Raw genomic sequence first — 12,728 nt, 5'->3', positions numbered from 1 at the left:
AGATTAGCACAATTTTCCTTTTTATTTCTTCATAGCTCATTGTATGGTTAAAAGCATCTATTTGTGAATTATGAATACCTTCTTTGTAATATGATTTTTTAAATAAATTGTGACATTCAAATAACATGGAAAAGAAAATAGTGCTGATGCTCATTAAAGATTACTTTTAAAAATTAAAAAGACCATTAATTTCATACATATTTATCATTATGTTTCAATAATTTTCCTATAGAGTATTAGCACATGTCATCCTCACCCCATTCATCAAAAGATAGCTGGTAAATATCATTAACCTAATTTACTTGGGCAAAATTTGAGGCTCATAGAGATTAAGAAATTTGTAGGACTAGGTTCTTGAACAATAGGCTTTTTGTGTCGTGAGACACTTCATTTAATAATCAAAACTAGCTATTAGAATGAAAACAAAATAAATACACTTCACAAACAAAACGGCATAAATGTATTAAATCATATTAATTATCACTTGTTTAATCCAAATATGAAACTGAAGAACTCTCTCTGAAATTAATTGGTGTCAATGATATGGATCTCTGTGGCTTCTTCGAAAATAAAATAGTAGATGATTTTTCTTTGGTTTATTGTATGGTAAAATATTTCTCTGTCTTATTGCTCGAAATGTCAATTCTTATCACATGGGTGTATAGACAGTGTATAGACAGTCATGAAAAGAAGTGAGGGTCCTTTGTGCATCCATAACTGTGTGAGGGATATTTTCGCATAACTTTTTCCTCAAATGATTCTTAGACTGTGAGGTGTACATTATGTTTCTCACCTGTTAGAGGAAACAAGGATATAAGATACCAAGAAATGTGCCCTAGGTCAAGAAGTTGCATGTAGGAAAAAGCCAAATTCTACTCTGGTCTTCCTGTTTCTCAAGACAATATATCTCACCAGCAGGATTCTTATTTACTTTTCAAGAGGAGTCTGTGGGATCATGCTTTGCAAGGGAACTGGGGAGACAAGAAATAGGGTGAGAGAGAAACAAAGAAAAAAAGAACCTTCAATGAGGCATAGTTATTAATTACAGTTACTTTACTAATATTTGAGTATTATAATATAGTGTGTGTGTTTATGTGTATTTTGGTATTTGTTGATTAAATCGTTTCAAATATACTTGCCGCTGAAGCAATATTAAAATAGTTATAATTATTATGTTCATATCAAAAGGAGTTTATTCATTTAATATTGTTTGCTATAACATCACACTATAGAGTGTGTGTGAAAATTTTGGAAGAAAAAACAGATAAGATGTATAATCTAATCTTATCTTGGCTTGATCTTGAGTAAGATCCTTAATTTCTCTGTTTCTATTTCCTAATGTATAAAATAAGCATACAGTTTAGATGACTGTGGCTTTGTAGTAGAGCCTGAAGTCAGGCAAGTTGATTCCTCCAGTTCCATTCTTCTTTCTCAAGATTGCTTTGGCAATTCGAGGTTTTTTGTATTTCCATACAAATCTTGAAATTATTTGTTCTAGTTCTGTGAAAAATATGGCTGGTAGCTTGATAGGGATTGCATTGAATTTGTAAATTGCTTTGGGTAGTATACTCATTTTCACTCTATTGATTCTTCCGATCCATGAACATGGTATATTTCTCCATCTATTAGTGTCCTCTTTGATTTCTTTCATCAGTGTTTTATAGTTTTCTATAAATAGGTCTTTAGTTTCTTTGGGTAGATATATTCCTAAGTATTTTATTCTTTTCGTTGCAATGGTGAATGGAATTGTTTCCTTAATTTCTTTTTCTACTTTCTCATTATTAGTGTATAGAAATGCAAGGGATTTCTGTGTGCTGATTTTATATCCTGCAACTTTACTATATTCATTGATGAGCTCTAGTAATTTTCTGGTGGAGTCTTTAGGGTTTTCCATGTAGAGGATCATGTCATCTGCAAACAGTGAGAGTTTTACTTCTTCTTTTCCAATTTGGATTCCTTTTATTTCTTTTTCTGCTCTGATTGCTGTGGCCAAAACTTCCAGAACTATGTTGAATAGTAGCGGTGAAAGTGGGCACCCTTGTCTTGTTCCTGACTTTAGGGGAAATGCTTTCAATTTTTCACCATTGAGGATAATGTTTGCTGTGGGTTTGTCATAGATAGCTTTTATTATGTTGAGGTATGTTCCTTCTATTCCTGCTTTCTGGAGAGTTTTGATCATAAATGGATATTGAATTTTGTCAAAGGCCTTCTCTGCATCTATTGAGATAATCATATGGTTAAAGCCACAGTCATTAAGAGAGTATGGTACTGGCACAAAGACAGAAATATAGATCAATGGAACAAAATAGAAAGCCCAGAGATAAATCCACACACATATGGACACCTTATCTTCGACAAAGGAGGCAAGAATATACAATGGAGTAAAGACAATCTCTTTAACAAGTGGTGCTGGGAAAACTGGTCAACCACTTGTAAAAGAATGAAACTAGATCACTTTCTAACACCGCACATAAAAATAAACTCAAAATGGATTAAAGATCTAAATGTAAGACCAGAAATTATAAAACTCCTAGAGGAGAACATAGGCAAAACACTCTCTGACATAAATCACAGCAGGATCCTCTATGATCCACCTCCCAGAATTCTGGAAATAAAAGCAAAAATAAACAAATGGGATCTAATTAAAATTAAAAGCTTCTGCACAACAAAGGAAAATATAAGCAAGGTGAAAAGACAGCCTTCTGAATGGGAGAAAATAATAGCAAATGAAGCAACTGAAAAACAACTAATCTCAAAAATATACAAGCAACTTATGCAGCTCAATTCCAGAAAAATAAACGACCCAATCAAAAAATGGGCCAAAGAACTAAATAGACATTTCTCCAAAGAAGACATACGGATGGCTAACAAACACATGAAAAGATGCTCAACATCACTCATTATCAGAGAAATGCAAATCAAAACCACAATGTGGTACCACTTCACACCAGTCAGAATGGCTGCGATCCAAAAATCTGCAAGCAATAAAGGCTGGAGAGGGTGTGGAGAAAAGGGAACCCTCCTACACTGTTGGTGGGAATGCAAACTAGTACAGCCACTATGGAGAACAGTGTGGAGATTCCTTAAAAAATTGCAAACAGAACTACCTTATGACCCAGCAATCCCACTGCTGGGCATACACACCAAGGAAACCAGAATTGAAAGAGACACATGTACCCCAATGTTCATCTCAGCACTGTTTATAATAGCCAGGACATGGAAACAACCTAAATGTCCATCAGCAGATGAATGGATAAGAAAGCTTTGGTACATAGACACAATGGAGTATTACTCAGCCGCTAAAAAGAATTCATTTGAATCAGTTCTGATGAGATGGATGAAACTGGAGCCGATTATACAGAGTGAAGTAAGCCAGAAAGAAAAACACCAATACAGTATACTAACACATATATATGGAATTTAGAAAGATGGCAATGACGACCCCGTATGCAAGACAGGAAAAAAGACACAGCTGTGTATAACGGACTTTTGGACTCAGAGGGAGAGGGAGAGGGTGGGATGATTTGGGAGAATGGCATTCTATCATGTATACTATCATGTAAGAATTGAATCGCCAGTCTATGTCTGACGCAGGATACAGGATGCTTGGGGCTGGTGCATGGGGATGACCCACAGAGATGTTATGGGGAGGGAGGTGGGAGGGGGGTTCATTTTTGGGAACACATGTAAGAATTAAAGATCTTAAAATTAAAAAAAATAAATTAATTTAAATAAAATAAAATAAGCATACATTATAATATCACTCATTTCATAGGTTTATAATAAGAATTTTTAAAAAACCTTCTACAAATCACTTGGAGCATAATTAAGGGTTGATTAAATTTTTGGTAATATGACAGTTAGCATTATTGCCAACATTTTTCTTTAAGAATGTTCCTCATGTACTAAATGGATGAAATAATAGCATCTACAAAGTTTACTATCTTGTTATGGTGATTTCAATCAATCATTAAAAGTATATTTATTAGCTATCATAAAGTTATTGGATTTAGGCAAAATGTTTGTCATTTGATTATAGTAGCTCCTGTATTAATTTATTGCCTTTCCATCATGAATATCCTGCTATACTTTCAATTACTATAAACAGTCTGACACTGGAAATTATTTATCTTTCATCACCTTACAGAAGCTCAGTACACCTTACCTAAGTGATACAAATATATTTACTAGATATATATCTAAAATCCCCTCTTTCTCAAATCCTTCTTCATCCCACATTCAAATTCTCAACTACTTTTCCTGGTTTCCCATTAACCAAGAATAAAGAAAAAAACCAAGATCCTTAGCTTGCATTTATAGGCTTTACATCCATCTTCTACACTTTTCAGTCTTTGCTGTCACTATATCTAGAGATCTTCTGATTCATGTTGAGCTCTGAGGCATCTCACATGAGAAAATCCCCTGCCCATGTTCACTAAGTTCCTCATGTCTATAAACATCACCATACTCCAAAAGATAATGTGAATAATTTTCGAGGAAATAGAACATTTTTTTCCTATCTGAAAAATCAAAAAAGAAAATCTCATAAGTGTTCACATTTCAGTAGAGTCTAGAGATATATAACTTATTATGTTAATAACTTCAAGGTTCAATTTAAGAAAAAAATGATTTTTTCTCAAGCAATGTAACTATGCATACCATTAAATATATGGAGAATAAGAATAATGTTATAGAATTTATTCTACAGGGGCTCACAGAAAATCCAAAAAAGCAGAAAATCATATTTATTGGGTTTTTAGTCATCTATATTGTGTTTGTGGTAGCAAGTGTGCTCATTGTGGTCACCATCACTGCCAGTTCATTATCGGAGTCCCCTATGTACTATTTCCTGGCCTATCCCTCCTTTATTGATGCTTGCTATTCCTCTGACTTTTCATACTGCTCATGGGGTTCTCAAGGCACGAATACTGAAGTGGTTTGCCATTCCTTTCTCCAGTGGACCACATTCTGTCAGACCTCTCCAACATATCCCATCCATCTTGGATGACCATACATGGCATGGCTTAGTTTCATTGAGTTAGACAAGGCTGTGGTCTATGTGATCAGATTGGCTAGTTGTCTGTGATTGTGTTTTCAGTCTGCCTGCCTTCTGATGCTGTCTCTCAGTGCCTAACATCTTACTTGGGTTTCTCTTACCTTGGACGTGGGGTATCTCTTCACAGCTGTCCCAGCGAAGCACATCCACTGCTCCTTACCTTGGACAAGGGGTATCTCCTCTCCGTCACTGCCCCTGACCTTGATTCAGTTATATATGTATATTTATGCTCTGCTGTGCATAGTTGCTCAGTCGTATTGTTTATAGATCCTGAGAGCCTGGAATCTGGACAGGGAATATGTTTTTCCATTCATTTTCAGCTGGCTTGAAGATTGGAGTTGGAATCCTACAAAGGTTCAGTCTGCAGCTTTGAGAGAACCAGAGATCAAATTGCCAACATATGTTGGATCATCAAAAACCAAGACAGTTCCCCCCAAAACATCTATTTCTGCTTTATTGACTATGCCAAAGCCTTTGACTGTGGATCACAATGAACTGTGGGAAATTCTGAAACAGATGGGAATACCAGACCACTTGACCTGCCTCTTGAGAAACCTGCATGTAGGTGACGAGGAAACAGAACTGGACATGAATCAACAGACTGCTTCCAAATAGGAAAAGGAGTACATCAAGCCTGTATACTGTCAACCTGCTTATTTAACTTATATTCAGAGTACACCATGAGAAACGCTGGGCTGGAAGAGGCACAAGCTGGATTCAAGGTTGCCAGGAGAAACACCAATAATGTCAGATATGCAGATGACACCACCCTTATGGCAGACAGTGAAGAGGAACTAAAAAGCTTCTTGATGAAAGTGAAAGAGGAGAGTGACAAAGTTGGCTTAAAGCTCACCATTCAGAAAACGAAAATCATGGCATCTGGTCCCATCACTTCATGGGAAATAGATGGGGAAACAGTGGAAACAGTGTCAGACTTTATTTTGGGGGGCTCCAGAATCACTGCAGATGGTGACTGCAGCCATGAAATTAAAAGACACTTACTCCTTGGAAGGAAAGTTATGACCAATCTAGACAGCATATTAAAAAGCAGAAACATTACTTTGTCAACAAAGGTCCATCTAGTCAAGGCTATGATTTTTCCAGTGGTCATGTATGGATGTGAGTGTTGGACTATAAACAAAGCTGAATGCCGAAGAATAGATGCTTTTGAACTGTAGTGTTGGAGAATACTCTTGAGAGTCCCTTGGATTGTGAAGAGATCCAACCAGTCCATCCTAAAGGAGATCAGTTCTGGGTGTTCATTGGAAGGACTGATGTTGAAGCTGAAACTCCAATTCTTTGGCCACCTGATGCGAAGAGCTGACTCATTTGAAAAGACCCTGATGCTGGGAAAGATTGGGGGCAGGAAAAGAAGTAGAATGCAGAGGATGAGATGGTTGGATGGTATCACCTTCTCTATGGGCATGGGTTTGGGTGGACTCCAGCAGGTGGTGATGGACAGGGAGGCCTGGCATGCTGTAGTTTCATGAGGTTGCAAAGAGTCAAACATGACTGAGCGACTGAACTGAACTGAACTGAACTGAAATGATTCCTCTGTCAATACCCCTAAACTGTTAGTAGATTCACTCCATGAAAAGAAGACCATTTTATTTAATGCATGCATGACCCAAATTTTGGGGAACATTTCTTTGGAGATGTTGAAGTCATCCTGCTTACTGTGATGACCTGTGGCCACTATGTGGCCATCTGCAAGCCCCTTGCACTATACAAGCATCATGACTCATCAAGTATGTCATCTGTTAATGGGAGTGTCATGGGTAGCAGGCTTTCTTCATAGATTCATACAGATCATCTTCATCTTCAGATTACCTTTCTGTGGCCCTAATATCATAGATCACTTTATGTGTGACTTGAATCCTTTGCTCAATCTCGCCTGTACTAATACTCTAGGGCTCTTTGCTGCTGTCAACAGTGGTTTCCTCTGTCTGTTTAACTTCCTTCTCTTGATTGGCTCCTACGTGGTCATTCTGCACTCCTTAAGGTCCCAGAGCTTGGAGGCAAGGCAAAAAGCTCTCTCCACATGTGTCTCCTATACAACAGTTGTGGTCCTATTTTTTGTGCCCTGCATATTTGTATACTTGAAACCAGCAACTACTTTACCTACTGATAAAGCAGTGGCTGTATTCTACACTATGATAACTCCCATGTTAAATCTTTTAATCTATACTTTGACAATTGCTCAGATGAAAAACACTATTAAGAAACTGTATAGTAAGAAAGCTATTTCAGATGAATCATAAAATGTGATTGGAACCTAACATGTATTTAGTGGCAGCAAGGGTCAAAAATGCATTGTCAATAATCTTATAAATGAATACTTATGATATAAAGAAAATAGTTAAGCATTATAATCATAAATTCTGCAGTGACAGAAGAAATGATGGCAAAAAATAAGTATTTAGGCAAGGGTAAACATTTGGAATATTCTTGCATATTATCGAATTCAACAATGTATATAGATTCACAAGCATTCATTCTAATAAAAAATTAAAGAAATATAAAATGTATTGGTATTGAGAGTAATCTTCATAACAATCCAAAGAGGTAGAAACTGCTATTATCTCCTTTTTATAAGTAGGAAACAAATCGAAAAAAACGAACTTCCAAACCAGAAATAATGAAGTGTGTGTGTGTGTATATATATAACCATACCCATATATGGGCTTCCCTGGTAGCTCAGCGGTAAAGAATCTGCCCACAATGCAGATTCATAAGTTTGAATCCTATGTTGGAGAGATCACCTGGAGAAAGGAATGGGCTAAACACTCAGGTATTCTGGCCTGAAGAAATCTATGTACTGTATAGTCCATGGAATCACAAAGACATTAATAAATAAAGTATAATATAGTATATATGCTATGAAAGTGAAAGTGAAGTCGCTCAGTCATGTCCAATTCTTTGTGACCCCATCTACTGTAGCTACCAAGCGCCTCTGCCCATGAGAGTTTCCAGGCAAGAGTACCTGGAGTGGGTTGCCATTTCGTTCTCCAGGCGATTTTCCCAACCCAGGGGTCAAACCGGGCTCTCCTGCATTGCAAGCAGACGCTTTACTGTCTGAGCCACCAGGGAAGTCTCACACAGATATATATGTGTGTGTGTATGTTGTGTCCTACCATTTCTGACTCCATGGATTGTAGACTGTCAGGCTCCCCTGTCCATGGAATTCTCCAGGCAAGAATATTGAAGTCGTTAGTCATTTCCACCTCCAGGAAATTGGCCAGGGTCTTCCGCATTGCACACAGATTCTTTACCATTTGAGCCACCAGGGAAGCCCTGTATGTTATATTATATATTCAGTTCAGTTCAGTTCAGGCGCTCAGTCATGTCCAACTCATTGCAACCCCATGAACTGCAGCAGGCCAGGCCTCCCTGTCCATCTCCAAATTCCGGAGTTCACTCAAACTCATGTCCATCGAGTCAGTGATGCCATCCAGCCATCTCATCCTCTGTCGTCCCCTTCTCCTCCTGCCCTCAATCCCTCCCAGCATCAGAATCTTTTCCAGTGATTCAGCTCTTTGCATCAGGTGTCCAAAGCATTGGAATTTCAGATTCAGCCTCAGTCCTTCCAAAGAACAACCAGGACTGATCTCCTTTAGAATGGATTGGTTGAATCTCCTTGCAGTCCAAGGGACCCTCAAGTCCTCTTGAAAACCACAATTCAAAAGCATCAATTCTTCAGGGCTCAGCTTTCTTCACAGTCCAACTCTCACATCCATACATGACTACTGGGAAAACAATAGCCTTGACTAGACGGACATTTGTTGGCAAAGTAATGTCTCTGCTTTTGAATATGCTATCTAAGTTGGTCATAACTTTCCTTCAAAGCAGTAAGTTTCTTTTAATTTCATGGCTGCAATCACCATCTGCAGTGATTTTGGACCCCCAAAAAAGAAAGTCTGACACTGTTCCCACTGTTTCCCTATCTATTTCCCATGAAGTGATAGGACTGGATACCATGATACTAATTTTTTGAATGTTGAGCTTTAAGCGAACATTTTGACTCTCTTCTTTCACATTCATCAACAGGCTTTTTAATTCCTCTTCACTTTCTGCCATAAGGGTGGTGTTATCTGCATATCTGATGTTACTGATATTTCTCCCAGCAATCTTGATTTCAGCTTGTGTTTCTTCCAGCCCAGCATTTCTCATGATATACTCTGCATACAAGTTAAATAGCAGGGTGACAATATACAGCCTTGACGTACTCCATTTTCTCTTTGGAACCAGTCTGTTGTTCCATGTCCAGTTCTCACTGTTGCTTCCTGACCTGCATATAGGTTTCTCAACAGTCAGGTCAGGTGGTCTGGTATTCCCATCTCTTTCAGAATTTTTCACAGTGCTTTGTAATCCACACAGTTAAAGGCTTTGGCATAGTCAATAAAGCAGAAATAGATGCTTTTCTGAACTCTCTTGCTTTTTCCATGACCCAGCAGATGTTGGCAATTTGATCTCTGGTTCCTCTGCCTTTTCTGAAACCAGTTTGAACATCTGGAAGTTCACGGTTCATGTATTCCTGAAGCCTGGCTTGGAGAATTTTGAGCATTACTTTACTAGAGTGTACTAAGGTTCATGACATTGTACAGGAGACAGGGATCAAGATTATCCCCACGGAAAATAAATGCAAAAAAGCAAAATGGCTGTCTGGGGAAGCATTACAAATAGCTGTGGAAAGAAGAGAAGTGAAAAGCCAAGGAGAAAAGGAAAGATATAAGCATCTGAATGCAGAGTTACAAAGAATAGCAAGAAGAGACAAGAAAGCCTTCTTCAGAGATCAATGCAAAGAAATAGAGGAAAAGAACAGAATGGGAAAGACTAGAGATCTCTTCAAGAAAATTAGAGATATCAAGGGAATATTTCATGCAAAGATGGGCTTGATAAAGGATAGAAATGGTATGGACCTAACAGAAGCAGAAGATATTAAGAAGAGGTGGCAAGAATACACAGAAGAACTGTACAAAAAAGATCTTCACTACCCAGATAATCACGATGGTGTGATCACTCATCTAGAGCCAGACATCCTGGAATGTGAAGTCAAGTGGGCCTTAGAAAGCATCACTGTGAACAAAGCTAATGGAGGTGATGGAATTCCAGTGGAGCTGTTTCAAATCCTGAAAGATGATGCTGTGAAAGTGTTGCACTCAATATGCCAGCAAATTTGGAAAACTCAACAGTGGCAACAGGACTGGAAAATGTCGGTTTTCATTCCAATCCCCAAAAAAGGCAATGCCAAAGAATGCTCAAACTACTGCACAATTGCACTCATCTCACACGCTAGCAAAGTAATGCTCAAAATTCTCCAAGCCAGGCTTCAGCAATACGTGAACTGTGAAATTCCTGATGTTGAAACTGGTTTTAGAAAAGGCAGAGGAACCAGAGATCAAATTGCCAACATCTGCTGGGTCATGGAAAAAGCAAGAGAGTTTCAGAAAAACATCTATTTCTGCCTTATTGACTATACCAAAGCCTTTGAGTGTGTGGATCACAATAAACTGTGAAAAATTCTGAAAGAGATGGGAATACCAGACCACCTGACCTGCCTCTTGAGGAATCTGTATGCAGGTCAGAAAGCAACAATTAGAAGTGGACATGAAACAACAGACTGTTTCCAAAGAGGAAATGGAGTACGTCAAGGCTGTATATTGTTACCCTGCTTATTTAACTTGTATGCAGAGTACATCATGAGAAACTCTGGACTGGAAGAAACACAAGCTGGAATCAAGATTGTTGGGAGAAATATCAATAACCTCAGATATGCAAATGACAACACCCTTATGGCAGAAAGTGAAGAGGAACTAAAAAGCCTCTTGATGAAAGTAAAAGAGGAGAGTGAAAAAGTTGGCTTAAAAGTCAACATTCAGAAAACGAACATCATGGCATCCAGTTCCATCACTTCATGGGAAATGATGGAGAAACAGTGGAAAGTGTCAGACTATTTTTTTGAGCTCCAAAATCACTGCAGATGGTGATTGCAGCCATGAAATTAAAAGACGCTTATTCCTTGGAAGAAAAGTTATGAGCAAACTCGATAGCATATTCAAAAGCAGAGACCATTACTTTGCCAACTAACGTTCATCTAGTCAAGGCTATGGTTTTCCCAGTAGTCATGTATGGATGTGAGAGTTGGACTGTGAAGAGGTCTGAGCGCCGAAGAATTGATGCTTTTGAACTGTGGTGTTGGAGAAGACTCTTGAGAGTCCCTTGGACTGCAAGAAGATCCAACCAGTCCATTCTGAAGGAGATCAGCCCTGGGATTTCTTTGGAAGCAATGGTGCTAAAGCTGAAACTCCAGTACTTTGGCCACCTCATGAGAAGTGTTGACTGATTAGAAAAGACTTTGATCCTGGGAGGAATTGGGGGCAGGAGGAGAAGGGGACAACAGAGGATGCAATGGCTGGATGGCATCACTGACTCGATGAGCGTGAGTCTGTGTGAACTTCGGGAGTTGGTGATGGACAGAGAAGCCTGGCGTTCTGCATTTTATGGGGTTCCAAATAGTCAGACACAACTGAGTGACTGAACTGAATTTACTAGAGTGTGAGATGAGCGCAGTTGTGCGGTAGTTTGAGTCTTTCTTTGGGATTGGAATGAAAACTGACCTTCTCCAGTCCTGTGGCGACTGCTGAGTTTTCCATATTTGCTGGCATATTGAGTGCAACACTTTCACAGCATCATCTTTCAGGATTTGAAACAGCTCCACTGGAATTCCATCACCTCCACTAGCTTTGTTCGTAGTGATGCTTTTTAAGGCCCACTTGACTTCACATTCCAGGATGTCTGGCTCCAGGTGAGTGATCACACCATCGTGATTATCTTGGCCATGAAGATCTTTTTGTACAGTTTTTATGTGTTCTTGCCACCTCTTCTTAATATCTTCTGCTTCTATTAGGTCCATACCATTTCTGTCCTTTATCAAGCCCATCTTTGCATGAACTGTTCCTTGGTATCTCTAATTTTCTTGAAGAGATCTCTAGCCTTTTCCTCTATTTCTTTGCATTGATCTCTGAAGAAGGCTTTCTTATCTCCCCTTGCTCTTTTTCAGAACTCTGCATTCAGATACTTATATCTTTCCTTTTCTCCTTGGCTTTTCACTTCCCTTCTTTTCACATCTATTTGTAAGGCCTCCTCAAACAGCCATTTGGCTTTTTTTTTTTTTTTTTGCATTTCTTTTCCATGGGGATGGTCTTGATCCTTGTCTCCTGTACGATGTCACAAACCTCCATTCATAGTTCATCAGGCACTCTATCTATCAGATCTAGTCCTTTAAGTCTATTTCTCACTTCCATTGTATGATCATAAGGGATTTGATTTAGGTCATACTTGAATGATCTAGTGGTTTTCCCTACTTTCTTCAACTTAAGTCTGAATTTGACAATAAGGAATTCATGGTCTGAGTCACAGTCAGCTTCCTGTCTTGTTTTTGCTGACTGTATAGAGCTTCTCCATCTTTGGCTGCAAAGAATATAATCAATCTGATTTTGAGTTGACCATCTGGTGATTTCCATGTGTAGAGCCTTTTCTTGTGTTGTTGGAAGATGGTGTTTGCTATGACCAGTGTGTTCTCTTGGCAAAACTCTATTAACCTTTGTCCTGCTTCATTCCATATTCCAAGGCCAAATTTGGGATATTATTACATATGCCATACATGAACAAT

At 38.5% G+C, this 12,728-nt stretch overlaps 1 pseudogene; it reads left to right on the top strand.

The window, feature by feature from the left end:
* Nucleotides 1-4,666: 4,666 nt before the first annotated feature.
* On the top strand, nucleotides 4,667-7,317 carry LOC138076084 (olfactory receptor 4C46-like; annotated as a pseudogene).
* The last annotated feature ends 5,411 nt before the right edge of the window (nucleotides 7,318-12,728 follow it).

The sequence above is a fragment of the Capricornis sumatraensis genome, chromosome 3 (genome assembly GCF_032405125.1).
Source record: "Capricornis sumatraensis isolate serow.1 chromosome 3, serow.2, whole genome shotgun sequence".
Taxonomy (NCBI): Eukaryota; Metazoa; Chordata; class Mammalia; order Artiodactyla; family Bovidae; genus Capricornis; species Capricornis sumatraensis.
Note: the sequence above shows the minus strand (reverse complement) of the source record. Positions and strands in the feature narration are given on the sequence as shown.